Source organism: Triticum aestivum, chromosome 5A (assembly GCF_018294505.1).
Source record: "Triticum aestivum cultivar Chinese Spring chromosome 5A, IWGSC CS RefSeq v2.1, whole genome shotgun sequence".
Classification (NCBI taxonomy): Eukaryota; Viridiplantae; Streptophyta; class Magnoliopsida; order Poales; family Poaceae; genus Triticum; species Triticum aestivum.
The window spans coordinates 510,847,196-510,864,358 of record NC_057806.1 but is presented as its reverse complement, the minus strand read 5'-3'; positions in this window follow the sequence as shown (position 1 = coordinate 510,864,358).

The window sequence follows — 17,163 nt, the reverse complement described above, 5'->3', positions numbered from 1 at the left end:
AATTTCACACCTGTTTCAAATCAATCCAGCAGACCAGCACTCGGCCGTCTCCTTGGTCAATCGCTGCCGGGCGTCGGTTCTATATCTTCCCTGCCGTGCTTAATTACCCATCGCACACCAAAGCGGAATGCGCCAGCCATGGAACAGAGCGAGCCTGATGTACATGGAGCAGCGCCATCACAAGCCATGGAGCAGAGCAGGGGCTAGAGATGTATCGCATCCGCAAAGTTGCTTTAAAAATGGAGCTAATACAAAACTGTAAGAGAGAAAGGATAGGATGCAACACGGGAGTTTCATTGATCATGCCGTCCGTGCATATACAGTTACGGTGCATGAATGTGCAAAATCAATCGTGGCTAACAAACTCCCTGTAGACTTAGCTAATGAGCTAAAGACTAGGGATATTCAGTTAGAAAGTACCACGGCGTGCATGAGTTAGTTAGGGTCGTTTACACCACCCCACAGTCCATGCGTCATTGATGAGGCAGACTGGATCGAAACTCCTCAAATGCAGCTGTTGGGAGACCTTTGGTCATGACATCGGCTCGTCGGTATCAGCGCTAGAATTGGAATTGGGGAAAACAAAGGTTGTGGATCCGGAAATTCGAACTAGTTCACGAGCAGAGGAATTCCTTCCATCCTCCTTCACCTCTGTCTCGAGTTACAAGCCGGCCGATTGACCATTTCTTCGCTGCCAAGTTTATCCTCAGCAGGCAGCAGTATGTACAAGGAAAACGATTACAGAGGTCACTCAACCCATTCACGGCCTGCAAGCCGGCTAGGTGAATCTTCTCTGTAATAGTATAAGGGCCATAGTAATTGAAGGAAAGTTTTATGATTAGCTCACCTAACCACTGAAGATTGAACATATGGCTATAGTTTCAAGAAAACCTTGTCACCAACTGCAAATGACCGATCAATCTGTGCTTATCAGCATGCTGTTTCATCTTCTGTTGAGCCCTGTGCAGATGCTGCTTGACAAAATCTAAAACTACAGTTCTCTGTTCCAACCAAGCAGAAGTGTCAGGACAGGAAATAGTGTTACAAACTGAAATGCCAATTATCTGGATGCCTGACCATACAGAACCTCAAAAGGAGACTTCCCCACAGATGAATGCTAGTTAGTATTGTACCAAAATAAGCCATTTAGACAGATGAGTAGGATGTGCACGTACTAATAAATCATCTGAGGTAACACTCAATCTGTTGATCGACTCCCTCAATCTGGCCATCTGTTTCAGGGTGATTGGTTGGGCTCATTTTCAATTCACTGGCAGTTGCTTTTATCAAAGCCTTCCAGAAAATGCTAGCAAATATAGGATCCCTATCTGAAACAATATACTTTGGCATGTTGTGCAACTTGAAAACATGGTCCAGAAAAGTCTCAGACACAAAAAGGTGCACAAAAAGGATGATGGAAGGGAATAAAATGGCCATATTTAATGAATTTATCAAGAACCACTAGAATGCAATTATACCTGCTAGAAGAAGGAAGGCCACCAATGAAATCCATTGCAACCATTTCCCATGCTTGTTGAGGAACAGGCAAAGGACACAATAGGCCAGGGTATGGAACTCTCTCTGGCTTGGCTTGCTGGCCAGTAAGACAAGCTTGTACCATTTCATGGATAAACTTCCTCGTACCTATACAGCAGATTAGACTGTGAATTCTTTTATATGTCACGACAAATCCCGAGTGTCCTCCCATTGGGCTGTCATGAAAGACCCTGACAATAGATCAATGAAAGAGAAGGAAGATTACCAACCCAAATTCTTCCCTTGTACTACTTACTAAGGCCATTCTGCAAACGATAGTGTGGTTTAGAACTGGGAGACACACTAAGTTGCCGGAGAAGATCTTGAGCTCTTTAGGATCATGTTCATAACTAGAAAGAATATCCTAAAACCACATAGGTGTAGCAGCAGAAATAGATAAAAACTTCTGAATCATGATGGGGCATCCTGGAAAGAGCATCAGCAGCAGAATTTGTGGACCCTTTCTTGTAAACAACTTTATACTGTAAGCCCATCATTTTTGTAAGTGCTTTCTGTTGCCAAGGAGTGTGCAATCTTTGTTTCCAACTGGATCAAGCTCTTTTGATCAGTTCTAATTGTGAACTCCATCACTTGTAAATAAGATCTCCAATGCTCCAGTGCCAAGAGAATAGCCAAATATTCTTTCTCATATACATGCAATGTTCGATTCTTGGGGCCAAAGGCCTTAATAACATAAGCCAAAGGATGTCCACATTGCATCAAAACAGCTCCAAATCCCTTATCACGGGCATCTGTTTCAGTAACAAATGGTTTAGTAAGGTCTGGAATAGCTAGAACAGGGGCAGTCATAAGTGCTTCTTTAAGTGTCTGAAAGGCCACTTCAGTGTCAGAGGTCCACATAAACTGAATACCCTTTTTAAGAAGTTGAGTAAGAGGTCTGCTGATGAGGCCGTAATGTTTGATAAATTTCCTATAATAACCAGTGATGCCCAAAATCCCTCTAATTTCTTTAACATGTGTTGGAACAAGCCGATTTTGCAATAGTGGTAATCTTGCTAGGATCAGTGCTAACTCCCTTCTCACTGATGACATGGCCTAAATAGCCAATGCTCCTCTGTCCAAAAGCACATTTACTGAGTTCAAATTTCCATGGATGTTCCTTAAGAAGTTGCAACACTTGTTCAAATGCACAATGTGGTCCTTCAGAGTTTTGCTACAAACTAAAATGTCATCAAAGAAAACCAAAACACAAACTCTGTTGAGAGGTGAAAGTGTGAAGCTCATAGCTCCTTGGAATGTAGCAGGACCACCAACCAACCCAAAAGTTAAAAAAACAAATTCAAAATGACCATTGTGGGTTTGAAGAGCTATTTTGTACTCCTCACCAGGGGCCAATCTTATTTGGTGATAACCTGACCTTAAATCCAACTTAGAAAACCAACTAGCTCCTGCCAACTCATCCAACAATTCATCTATGACAGATATAGGAAATTTACTCTTTAGTGTTAGAGCATTTAAATATCTATAGTCTACCACCACTATCCAAGTTCAATCATTCTTTTTGACTAAAATTACAGGAGAAGAAAAATGACTAGTGCTCCTTCTAATTATCCCAAACTGTAGCAATTCAGCCACCTATTTTTCCAACTCATCCTTAAGATGGGGGGCAACTCTGTATGGTCTAATGGAAACAGGCCTAGCACCAGGAATGAGAGGAATGGTATGATCAAACTCCCTTCTAGGAGTTAGATCTGGATACTGATCTAAAATTTGTTGCAATTCATCTGGAAAACTAGTACTTCTGCCATACCTATAAGGTAATTAACAGAAACCACAGTAAAGAAACTGGTATGAGTTTCAGGTTCCTGTAGAGTAACCAGTTGCCCTTTTCTGTAAAATGACAGCCATTTTTCTTCCCAATGAGCATGCATTGGGCTGGGCTGAGTCAACCAATCGAGGTCCATAATACCATCATAGGCCCCTAATGGTAGAAGCTTGATGTGGGACACAAAAGTATGGTCCTGACAAGACCATTGACATGCTGGTAAATGATGTTCACTAGTGAGCAAGGCACCACCAGCAACCTTAACTGAAACAGGGGCCATAGCTTGTACTCCAGTAAGTGCAGATAAAAAATTCATCCAGAAATGTATGTGTACTGCACGAATCCACTAGAAAACCCATATGAATGTTCTGAATAACAAGTTGCAATTTCATAGTAGAAATACTAGGAGCAGCATTAAGAGCAGCTTCATAAATACTTGTACAACTCACTTCAGGAGAGCAGCCAGTATCATCTGCAGTACTAGAACTTTCATCTCCCTGCAATTGGTCAATTAATTCCCGCACCACATGCGACTGAACAACTATTTTACACTGGTGATCACGAGTCCATCTTTCTCCACAGATAAAACAGAGACCCTTGGCCTTTCAATAGTTCCTGAGAGCAGACCATTTGTCCTCTACACTTGCTGGTTTATCAGAGAACCTTTTATCTTCAGTAACTTTTGGAACTGGAGCGCACCGGCAGCAGAAGATACACTGAATGTTTTTCTGGGACGATCAGATGCACTAGGAGAAACAGTAGTAGCCACCAATTCCTCATGTAACAGAGCCAACTCAAAGGCAGTGTCCAAATCTGCTGGTTTTTATAATGTTACTTGTATCAGTTGTATGCGCACATTTTTATGCAATCCATCTAAGAAACGGGAGACATAATGTAAAGCATCAGGGGCTTTTTCGTACGCAGATAATTGATCATAGAGTTCAGAGAAACGCTCCACATAATCATCAACTGTACTAGTCTGAGCAATATGAAACATGCGCCTGATAAGAAGCTGATGTTGGTTTATACCAAATCTACTTTGTAAAAGTTGACAAAATTCGGACCATGAAGCACGGGGAGTGCGCCGCTGCACTGATTCAAGCCACTGAGCTGTGGGTCCTTCAAATTGTGAAGAATCCAAGGAAATCCACTACGCCACAGGTGTATTTCACTGCTGAAAATAATCCTCATGGCGATTTTACGAGAGACGAGAACTACTTCCATCAAATCGGGGTAGCTCAACACGGGGAGTATGCACAAAATGGTCCGGGTGCTCTCGAGGATACGAATCCAGATGGGGAGAATTTGGGGGGGGGGGGGGTAATTTGGCTCCCTAGCAGCACGAACATGAGGAGGGACATATGCAAATACCTGGCCACACAGCTCCTTGTCGAAAACCTGAACTCGCTGCAGCCACCTCCACTACCAGAATCGCCCCCTATGCCGACGGCCAGGGCCGTCGGCATAGCCTTGAGTCCCGTCGGGACAGACCTATGCCGACGGCCCCCGTCGGCATAGGGCCGTCGGCAACATATACGTCGGCATAGCCAGGGAGGCCGTCGGCATAGAAAAGCCGTCGGCATAGATGCTTTCCCGACAGGGGCCGTACATCTATGCCGACGGCCCTTGCCGTCGGCAACAATCACGCCTAACAGCGGCCGCCGTCAAGTTTGCCCAACGACTGGTCGCCACGTGGCACCCCTATGCCGACGGCGGCCGTCGGCTTAGTCAAAAACTATGCCGACGGCTAGACCGTCGGCATAGGTGTGCCACGTGGCGACCAGTCGCTGCTCGTGGACCAGGGCTATGCCGATGGCTGGGCTGTCGGCATAGTTTGAAACTAAGCCGACGGCCAAGCCGTCGGCATATTCCTTTATACAGAGCTCCCAGTAGTTGACACGTGGGCGCTATGTCGACGGCCTAGCCGTCGGCACAGTTTTTAAACTAAGTCGACGCATAGGTGCCACGTGTCAGCTACTGGGAGCTCACGCCAGCCCTATGCCGACGGCCTAGCCGTCGGCATAGTTTGCTTTTGTTTTTTTTTGTTTTTTCTGTTTGTTTTCAAATCAATTCAATTCAAATAACAGCACATATCAGCAGATATATATGATGGAATAGACATATAAAACACAACGGGATATCATCCGGCACCATCACAACAATATATGCATAAGCATCATCACACACAAGTCTCTAAATGATCATCATCACAACCAACATAAGCATAAGCATATAGAGAAGCACACAAGTCATCTAAATGATCATCACCACACACAAGTCATCTCAAGCATCATCACCACACACAAGGATCATCGAGCACCGCGAAGGTCGTCACCGCCAAGACCGCCGAAGCCCAGGTCGTCACTGCTAGCGGCAGCGCTACCGCCAAGACCGCCTCCGCCTCCACCTCCGCTTCCGCCTCCGTGGATCGGAGTGGTCGGGCTCCGTGTCTCCGGAGTGCTGCGAAGACCACCGCCAACGGTAGATCCACCTGTTCCCTGGATGTTGAAAAGACATATGCACGGGATATATGACTGTGTTGAAAGGCATGACATGCTTTGGGTGAATAGATTGGGGATGAACTAACCGGCGAGGGGCCAGCGTTCTGTGCCACAAACTCCTCAAAGCTCAGCAGCACTGGTTGTGCTGGAGGGCATTGTGCTGGAGGGAACTGAGGACACCTGCCGGCCGCCATTTCCTGAAAAGCCTGCTGCATCTGGCTATCCCTCTGCACTTGGTGTTCATAAAGCCTCTAATGCCACGCCATGGTCTCTTGGCGTGTGTACTCCAGGTAGGCCTACGGTATGACATGACGGAACTCATAAAACTACTAAATGCAGAAAATAAAGTGAGCAATGAAGATAAGAGGGAAAATACTTACAGATTGTTGCTCCTGAAAGAGGGACTGTGCACTGGTCACTGGCTGGCTCGTGCGCTGGCTCAGGCTCGGGTCGATCCGACGAAGCTGTGTATAGGAGATACTAGGAGTGATCACATCATCGAGAACCGCCTCCCGACCGTGCTCCTTGGGCCCCATGCTCACCACCGCCCTGTCGTCCAGAGGCGCCGCAATGGGGTCAGGTGTGTCAGGATGTAAGTTCAGATACGCTTCGGAGTAGGCCTTCTTCCTCCCCGCGGTCTTCTTGCCGTAGTACTTAGGCTCGCCAGGCTTGGAGTCCTTCCGCGTATGGGCGATCTCCCACGCCTGCATGTGTGAGAGCGGCCGCTTCAATTTCTCCTCCTGCACCACCAAACAGAGGTTAGTCATACATAAGAAAGTGATGGTAAATAGAAGAAGAAGAATGTTTAATGGGGTTAGTCATACATTAACTGCCTTGTGGAGATAGTGGTTTCGGTTTCCCTGAGCATGTACTCCCTCCGTCCCTCGGTTAGCCTTATTTTTGGTTCTCATAGCCGCCCAGGCTCCATCCTCATCACACCAAAGATCCACCAATGCCGCCCAGGACTCGTCTTTTCCATAACACCAATTTGGACACACCTACATAATAAAAGCATAATGGCATGTAGGTGTGTCCAAACTGGTGTTATGGAAGCATAAAGCATAAATCATAATGTACCACAAGGTAATGAAAGCATAATGAAAGCATAATATATGAAAGCATAATGAAAAACCTTTTATACTTACCGCCAAGAACTCGGGCCTCTCCAAGGTAATGCCCATCCTCCACGCTTCTTCCTTGGTCATCTTCACACCAAGAACGTTGTGGTAGTATGTGGAGATGGCCACATAGCGCACCTCGTACTGCATCTGGCGGGCCTTCTTCTTGCATTAGCACAGCACGATCTGGTCCGCTCTAGCCCTATGCTCCGGAAGAACTCGATAGAATTTCTACAATCATGCATGAAACAAGAATGGAAGAAGCCATGAGTTAAATCATTCATGAAACTAGAATGGACTTATGCTTCTGAAGAGAACTCACCCATAAAGTAGTGATCACGGCCTTGGCATGGGTCTCATGGTCCGCGTGGCGGGCCGCTTCCCAGTGGTCCCAGCTCGTGGCCAAAATCCGACGGTCCGGCTGCCTGACTGGATCCTGACAGTACAACCCCGGCCAATATAACTTCAGCAAGACGGTGATGAGGCCGTTGGGAATACAGACCCCTTTAGAATATGTCCGTGAGGGGGGGCACACCCCGGACACGCGTGTCAGGCGTTTGCAACCGCCACAACACTTCCAGACTTGTGAGAGGCTGCCTATGCAAGATTTGGTTGCATGCTAGCCCCCGGAGGCCGCCGGCCACAGCCGTAGACGCGCGAAGGGCAATCCGCATAGAGGGAATTTTTCGGATACTTCTCCATCACCAAAAATTATGAAAAAATATCATCGTTCCTATAGCACATGTGCCCACGTCGTGCAAAAAACTCATGATTTTATCGCGCTCCGAGTATTTAGTAATATTGGCGCCGCATCGTTACCGCAGAACGTCTACTACCGTGTCATCGCCGTCCGTGAGGGGGGGCCACGCCCTGGAGATGCGTCCCGCCTCTTCGGACATGCCACCACACCACCCCGCATGTATGAGGGCCCGGTGCGATGCTCCGGTGGCATTGCTACCCCCCAGTGCCCCCGTCCCGCCTAACCCTGTAGCGTTTGACCACGGGATCTAGCCCTTTGACTTTGCACGGACGGGCTTTGACCAGTGGACCTCCCCACCCGGTTGTGTTAGGTCAGCCCATAGGAACACTTTGGAGCAACATCCTGGCCAGACCCACAGCAAGATCCCCTCCGTGTAGACCCGACGCGTCCGTTTTCCCCCTCCAGGTGCCGGCGGCGGCGCCGTCCGTGAGGGGGGGGCACACCCCGGACACACGTGCCGGGCGTTTGCAACCTCCAAAACACTTCCAGACTTGTGAGAGGCCGCCTACGTAAGATTTGGCGGCATGCTAGCCCCCGGAGGCCGCCGGCCACAGCCGTAGACGCGCGAAGGGCAATCCGTGTAGAGGGAATTTTTCGGGTACTTCTCCATCACCAAAAATTATGAAAAAATACCATCGTTCCTATAGCACATGTGCCCACGTCGTGCAAAAAAACTCATGATTGTATCGCTCTCCGAGTATTTAGTAATATTGACGCCGCATCGTTACCGCAGAATGTCTACTACCGTGTCATCGCCGTCCGTGAGGGGGGCCACGCCCCGGAGACGCGTCCCGCCTCTTCGGACATGCCACCACACCACCCCGCATGTATGAGGGCCCGGTGCGACGCTCCGGTGGCATTGCTACCCCCAGTGCCCCCGTCCCGCCTAACCCTGTAGCATTTGACCACGGGATCTAGCCCTTTGACTTTGCACGGACGGGCTTTGACCAGTGGACCTCCCCACCCGGTTGTGTTAGGTCGGCCCATAGGAACATTTTGGAGCAACATCCGGGCCAGACCCACAGCAAGATCCCCTCCGTGTAGACCCGACGCGTCCGTTTCCCTCCTCCAGGTGCCAGCGGCAGCGCCGTCCGTGAGGGGGGCACACCCCGGAGCCCCAAGACGGGCGTCTACGCATGCATGAACACTTTCACATATGCATCGGGACCCGTGCGATGTTTCGGTGACATAGCTACACCCCAAATCCCCCCACCAACCAAAATTCCTTCTGTGTCGACCGTTTCCCCCCTCCGTGACACGACGATAGCGACGTTAGTAACGAGGGGCAATCGATATACCATCGGGTATGTTTTTTTAGATAAGGCATAATTATCTTATGCAAAAACAAAAACTAAAATAAAGTAAAAATAACAAAACAAAGTAAAAATAAAAAAATAAAGTAAAATACACATATGCCGACGGCAAGGCCGTCGGCATATTTGTGCACACACGGAGGTTGTCCCACTGATCGATGACATGGTGTGGCACACGGATCGATGACGTGGCGAAGGGGCCTATGCCGACGGCTGTGCCGTAGGCATACCTTTGCCATAGATAACCAAAGTAAAAATAAAAAAATAAGTAAAATAAATGTATGCCGACGGCATATCTGTGCACACATGGAGGTTGTCCCACGGATCGATGACGTGGCGTGGCACACGGATCGATGACGTGGTAGAGGGGCCTATGCCGACGGCTATGCCGTAGGCATACCTCTGCCACAGATATGCCGACGGCCGCCGTTACCGCCCGTCGGCGTAGGATCAACGCCGTCAAATGGTCAGCGCTGACCGGGCAGGGGGGCCCGGGCTATGCCGACGGCCTATCCTATGCCGGCGGGCCCCGTAGGCGTATCTCGGGCGGTCCCGACGGCCTCGTCTATGCCGACGGCCCCGTCGGCATAGATGGATGTATGCCGACGGCTATTCTACGCCTACGACCTATCCTTGGCCGTCGGCATAGGTCCATAGATGCCGACGGGGGCCGTCGGCATAGATTTGGCCGTCGGCAACCCCAGTTTTTCTGATGGTGCTCCGCAGCCGCTACAGCAGGCGAAGCTGGAGGAGACTTGCGGGTTCCCTTCGATGCTGGATCTGCACGAGCCTCCGCCTCACCATCGATCATGATCTGACCTATAGCAACACTGAGATCATCTCACATGCCTTCTAGCTTGGCAAAGAGGCCATCCAGCTTGGTGAATTTTTTGTGGAACATCTAACGTACTCCGTTTGGTACAAAGTTGAGTCATCTATTTTGGAACGAAGGGAGTACATCCTTGATGGTGGTCGTACGTTAAGCAACTTGAGGTCGATGTTGTCATCGATGCCGCTCCACAACAAATTGTATATATGGCGACCCTTCAACGATAGTTCCTCCATGGCCTCACGCTTGCAGCGAACCTTGTGGCGAGTATAATGGTTGTGGCCTGACAGCACCAGGACTCGGCTCAAATACCAGATTATCAGCGCTAGAATTGGACTTAGGGAAAACAAAGTTTGTGGATCTAGAAATTCGAACTAGTTCACGAGTAGAGGAATTCCTCCCATCCTCCCTCATCTCTATCTCAAGTTACAAGTCGGCCTATTGGCCATTTCTTCGCTGCCAAGTCTATCCTAGCATGCAGCAGAATATAGAGGAATGTATCGTTTTCCCCCTCAAATCCTATCTGATGGACCGATTTCCCCCCAAAGTCTAAAACCGGATCAATCAGCCCCTAAACTCTCCAAAACTGGATCAATTCTCTCCCATGGTGGTTTTGCACCAGATTTAGGTGGTTTTGACTAGTCTCCTTGCTGACTGGACAGTGCTGACTTGGCAGATGCAACTTTCCCCAATTTTTAATTGCAATCCGCTCCCTCGCCGCGTAGCACTCTGTCGTCGTCCCCCTCGCCGCGGAGCACTCTGTCGCCGTCCCCTTTGTCGCCCCCTCGCCGCCCCATCGCCGTCCCCTCGCCGTCCGCTCGCCGCAGTCCATGGTGTCTGCTAGCTCGTCAAGCAGTCATCGGTCGCCGCGGTCCATGGCCTTCTCAGGGCAGTCGCCGGTGCCATATCAGGAGCCACCGATGGCGTACTCGCCTGAGAAGGTGTGCCACTGCAAAGTCAAGGCTCCGAGGTGGATTTCGTGGAGCATTGCCAACCCCGGTCGTCGATACTACAACTGCAGCCAATCTCTGGCAACTAGATCTGTGCCCGCCGTTTCTGTTTGTTGTTTCGTTGAGCAGCAAAGTTATAGTCTTTGCGTGATTCTTTTGACAAAATTGCACAATTTTTTGAATAGGGATATGACTGTGGGTACTTCAAGTGGCATGATGATCCCCTGGATAAGTTTGTCAGTACGCTACTAGGTGACCTGCGAGATGTTGTGAATCGGCTGAAGACAGAGGTTAGGAAGCTCAAGACCGAGAAATCACAGCTGGAGCATGCTCTCATGGATGCCAAGTGCAGCATTGGTGATGCTGATGTTTATGTGCTGGATTTGAAAGCGCAGCATGCTCAACAAATGGATGTTCTTGCCAAGGAATTTCAGAGAAGCAAAAAGATGTACAAATTTGCCATCTTTTTCTGCATTGTGTCTGTTGTTATCATGGCTTTGAAGATGTGATGTAGTATCTTAGTGAACCACCTATGTAAGCTCGAGTGAACAAATGTATTTGAGTTTAAAATTTCAAAAGTCTGAACTTGTGTCTGAAGTTAACTGAACCCACCGCTTTGACAGCCACCCATTTAAGGCCAGCGCTCGCCCAGACAGCACTAGCCCACCCACTCTCATCCACTCGTCGTTCCCCATTCTCATCCACTCCCTTCGCCTCTCGCCCACCCACTCCCATCGCTTCTCGACGCCGGCGATGGCGCCCAAGAAGAAGACTGCAAGAGATGTTCGCCATGCTCAAGACCGGTGGGAGGAAATTGTGAGCAGGTTCTGCAAGGGGGATTCAGAGAAAAGGGCCGATGTGGAGGAGATCTGCAACAGATTTCCGAGCTTGCAGATGTGCGTGGACCACGCTAGGGGCCTCATCGTTGTGGCAACTGATGTTGAGAAGAAGACAATGTTCCCCGACGGCCGTCCCATTCCAGCTATCTCTGTTTTCCTTTGGGCTATGAATGAGGCGGAGAAGTCACTAGATCCGCGTCAGCGTGCCAGGTGGTACGAGTATCGCTCCCGCCGTCGCCCCCCTCCACCTCCAGTTGAAGGTCTCGTCGGCGTCGTGGTCGCTGTACCAGCTGCAGTGAAGCAGGTTATTGTGCACTCTGACAGCGACGGAGAGTGCAGTGAAGATGTGGAGGAGGACAGCGAGCAGGAGCAGGATGTGGAGGACAGCGAGCAGGAGCAGGATGTGGAGGACAGCGAGCAGGAGCAGGTGGTGCTGGATGTGGAGGACAGCGAGCAGGAGTAGGTGGTGGTGGATGTGGAGGACGGCAGCGAGGGGGAGGTGGCGCCTGCCGACGACGACGTGTACGTGGTGGCGCCGGTGATCCTGCAGCTCGGCGACAGGAGCATGCCAATCGAGGCTGAGACTTACATCCGCGTCGGCATTCGCCACTCCGACCGCATCAAGAAGATGAAGGACATGCAGAAGTGAAGACAGAGAAGTTAAGTTTCTAGTTCAGTGTCTAGTTCATTATGCACTGAGAAATGCAGTTAAGTTTGTAGTCAGGACTGGAGAAATGCAGTTAAGTTTCTATGTTAAGTTTGTATGTTAGGTACTGGAGAAATGCAGTTATGTATGCACTGTCAGAGTTTCTAGTTAAGTACTGAACAAATGCAGTGATCAAATGTACTGAAGATGTTCAAGCATAAATGTTTTCAACTCTGTTGTCCTCTTTGTTTTAATCCAAAAAATTATAGTAGCAGAAATTGTGCCTCAAATTAACAGAAGCAGAAATTTAGGACAAGTGTGGCACAAATTTAGCACAGTATCACAAATTTTGTAATCAAATGGATGGCCCTTTCTTAGCATTTAGTGCCTCCTTGTATGCAGCAAGGTTGAACACACAATGTTGTGGAACTCTAGGTTGAGAGCTTGGTTGTGAGCTCTGTTGAGAGCTTGGCTGTGAGCTTTGTTGAGATGTAGGTTCATTGATCCTCAGGGTTCCTGGTTTTCTTCTAACTTCCAACTTCTTTGGCCTAGGTTGCACAGCCATTGCCTTGCCTTTTATATCAGCAGCCTGCAAACAAGTTTTCATTATTATAAACAAAAAAGCAACCAAGTTTTCATTAGTAGAAACAAAAAGCAACCAATTTTTCATTAGTACTAACAAGTGTCATCTTAACCTGCTTTTCAAGCACAGCTTTCTGAGTCTGAAGAGCATCAAAAGCCTCTTTGTCTTGCTTCTTTTGTTTTGCAGCTTCTCTGACCAAATGAGCATTTCCATGATGTTTAGCTGCATCATTGTTCTTACAGCTTGATCTATTATGTCCTTGCCTTTTGCAAGAACTACAAGTGATCTTGCCACCTACTTTGCTCATCTTAGTACCCTTAGGTTTTTCTCCTTCCTCTCTCCTTCTTTCTGTTTTAGGCCTTCCAGGCAAGCTAATGTGACTAGGTGGTTGTGGCTTTGGATTTGTTGAAATAGGCCAACTCTCATCTCCCTCCAAAGGTTGTAAGCAATGATCATATATCTTGTTGTACACTTCTATGGAGTAGCAAGGAGCAATATAATCATCAATTTTCTGTCCCGTTTTATAGATAGCACTAATGGCATGGCAGCAGGGTAAACCTGACAGCTGCCAATATCTACATGAGCAAGTCCAGAGCTGCAAGTTAACAGTAAATTTGAATTTCTCATGCTCTTGCACTTCAAATCCATCTTTCCCATTCCACGGCACATGGCAGAAACCTGATCTCCTTATGTTTTGCTTCAGTTTTTTGAAAATGTTGGGACATATAGTTCCTTTCCAGTTAACCGACTTCCCTCTATTTTCTTGTACCCTCACCATAATTTTGCATCTGATCCACTCAAGCATTGAGACAATAGCAAGGTACCTAGCTAACAGGATGTAGTTGTTGAAAGATTCACACATGTTGTTATCAACTGAATCACAATTAGACCCCAGCTTCATGTAGGCCCTACTCCAATGTACTAGATCAGTGTTCATCATATCTTTTGCACCCTCAACAGTAAATTGTGCTAGCCTGGCCCTGTTGTAGTTGAAAATCACTTTGTTTGGTGATTTTGCACATCTCCAAAACCTTTTCTGAAGATCATGGTCTGGGTGTTTTTTCTTCCAATTAGCATATATGTGTCTTGCACACATTCTATGCTCAGCTTTAGGAAAAATGTCCTCCATTGCCCCTATAAGTCCCTTTTGTTGATCTGACATAAATACATATCCATCTCCTTGATTGCTTATTTTCAAGTCCTGGTTTATTTTGGCAAGAAACTAGAACCATGACTCATAATTTTCTTTCTCCACAATAGCCCAAGCAATAGGATACATCTGGTTATTTGCATCTCTTCCTATAGCACACAACATCTGTCCATAGCAAGCACCTTTGAAAAAACAACCATCAAGGCCAATAACTTTTCTACAACCTGCCAAGAAACCTTTCTTCAAGGCATCAAAACACATGTAAAATCTTTGAAATACATATGACCCATCCTTTTCATTATGGTCCAACTTCACTGCAACTGTGCTTCCAAGATTAGTTCTCAGCAGCTCTAACTGATAATTAAATAATTTTGAGTACTCTCCTTCAGTGGAATGCAATAGTTTCTGCATGACCATTCTCTTTGCCTTGCACTGTGCAACTGTCACATCAGCAAATAAGTCCTCAAGTACAGTTTTCCTCAAATCTTCTAACTTCCAACTTGGATTTGCTCTTATAAGCCTGCCATATTTTGTAGCAATAATAGTTGATGTGACCAGTTTGTTATCTCTTCTTGGAATGCAATGGTGCTCATCTACAAAGGTAGACACCTGTAGCCACTTATTTCTAGTAGTTTTAGAAGCATAGATCATCCAGTTGCAGCCAGGCCAAGTACACTTTGCACCTACTTTATAATTTTCATCCTTTGTGAAAGCAATATGCACATGTTTCTTAATGCCATATTTTATTAGAGCTTTCTTCATCTGATGTCTTCCTCTAAAAACCATTCCTATCTCAAATGTAGGAATTTCTGATTTGCTGTCATATTTTCTCCATTCACTTTTCCTTCTCACTAGCTGTGTGGCCCCCTCACCATCACTTTCCTCATCAAAAGAGCAGTCATCATCTGATGACACAACATCATCTTCTATGCCATCCAGCTTCTCATCACCAGACAATCCTTCAATCACATTATTATCTTTGATGACAGGCCCCACAGCATCCCCTAATTTCTTTGCTCTCTTCTGCCTCCTAATTTCCCTTGCTAATTTCCTTAATTTCTTTGCCTCTGATTCTTCAGCAGAACTGTGCTCTGACAAAGGCTGGTAGTCAATGTCACTTTCATCATCACCTTCTTCTCCTTCTTTTACATTTTCATGTAATACTTCATTAGCACTTGTTCCATTTTCAACATGATCTGTAGATGTATACTCAAATTCAGAAGTAGCTGCTGGGTTTTGTCTTTGAGTAAATTGTGGCATTGTTCCTCTCTGTGGTGTACCTGCTACTGCTTTGGTCTTTGCAGATTTTGCTTTATTTCCTACTGGAGCTGAAGAAGATGCACCTGGACATGAAGAAGATGCACCTGGACATGAAGAAGATGCACCTTGGGCTGCACCTGGAGTTGGAGGAGGAGCACATGCACCTTGAGCTGCACCTGAAGATGTAGTTGCTGAAACTGGAGCTGCAAGAGGTACTTTTCTTCTTTTAGCTGCAACTCTACTTGCTCTACTTTTCTTAATCTTCACTGGACTCTCAAATGTAGTAAGAAAGTCATTAGCCTCACTTATTATCCTCAAATTTTCTTCCTCAGCAGCTGTCCTTTTCACACCTACAACAACTTCTGGCTCTGCTCTTTGTTCTGCTAAAGCTGCTACATTTGATAAAAATATCTCATCGACCATGTTTGTCTCCACAGCATCCACATTTACCAATGCAAATCTGCTACCTTTATGCTTGGAATATGTTTCTGAAACTACCACAGGCACATCATCTACCACAGGCACATCATCTACTCTGTTTTGCAATTGCTTTACTGCTTCTTCACACAACTGCACTTCCTCCACATAGATCTCTGCACATGACCCAATAGGTGTTGCATTCCCCATCGTCTCCACACTTGAATCATCAAAAATAAATTGCAAACCCTCACTCAGTTTTTTCCCTGGAACAAGCCAGTGCATCTTGTAACTATAATCCCCCCTAGAATGTCGTCTTTGTACATGATACATGTCCTGAGCATAAGACAACAAAAGCTCAAACTTTAGGCTTTTCCTATCGAACGGAAAAGTAATCATCAGACCTCCGTTGTATACAAGCAATCCATCCACTGTCTCAAATTTGCCAAAATAATGTAGTGACACATAACTTATTTCTTCTTCATCTGCTGCCTCATCGACAAGACCTGCCCAAAAAAACAATCTTTACCTCATTACATAGCTCAGGACCTACCCATAAAAACAATCTTCCTATGATCTACCCTACACCTCCACCATCTGCCTGCCATGGCAGCAAAATTGGGTGCAGTAGATGACTTCTAAGCGCAGCTCTGATTTCTCCTAAACTAAGATCATGCAGTAGATGACTTCGACGGGAAAGAAAGGGGGGCGGTTGACTCACCATCGGGCGGCGTGGAGGCCGGCGGCATGGTGGACGCCATTGCGGCATCGGCGGACGCCATGGCGGCGTGGGCGGACGCCGCCGGCGTGCTTGACGCCGTCGCGGCAAGGTTGGGCGTCGTCGTCTAGGCACAGGGAGGTTGGTCGATGCACATGGACCGAAATCACCTGAATTGGGGGCTGATTGGTCGACCGGCTCCCCCAATCGATGAAAACACCTGAAATCTGCCAAGTCAGCACTGTCCAGTCAGCAAGGAGACTAGTCAAAACCACCTAATCTGGTGCAAAACCACCATGGGGGAGAATTGATCCGGTTTTGAAGAGTTTAGGAGCTGATTGATCTGGTTTTAGACTTTGGGGGGAAATCGGTCCATCGGACAGGATTTAAGAGGGAAAACGATACTTTCCTCCAGAATATATAAGGACCCATTCACGGCCTGCAAGCCGGCTAGGTGGTCTAGTGCTTAGCTTGGGCCGGGTCGCCGGCCCATCTTCATCATTTGAATCCTACGGTGCCGACGACGTCCCGACAGTCGAAATGTGTACAACACGGAGCTCGCCCAACACAACCTTCTCATGAGCTTAATGGGCATCAATCTCCACATGTTTGGTGCGTCTGTGATGAACTGGATTAGGTAAACTCTAGAGATATTGTCACACATACAATAGTGGCCTTGCCCAGAGGCACATGCAGTTCACAGAGCAGATTAGTAGACAACCAGGTGATCAACGAGTCACCGAGGTACACGCAGTAG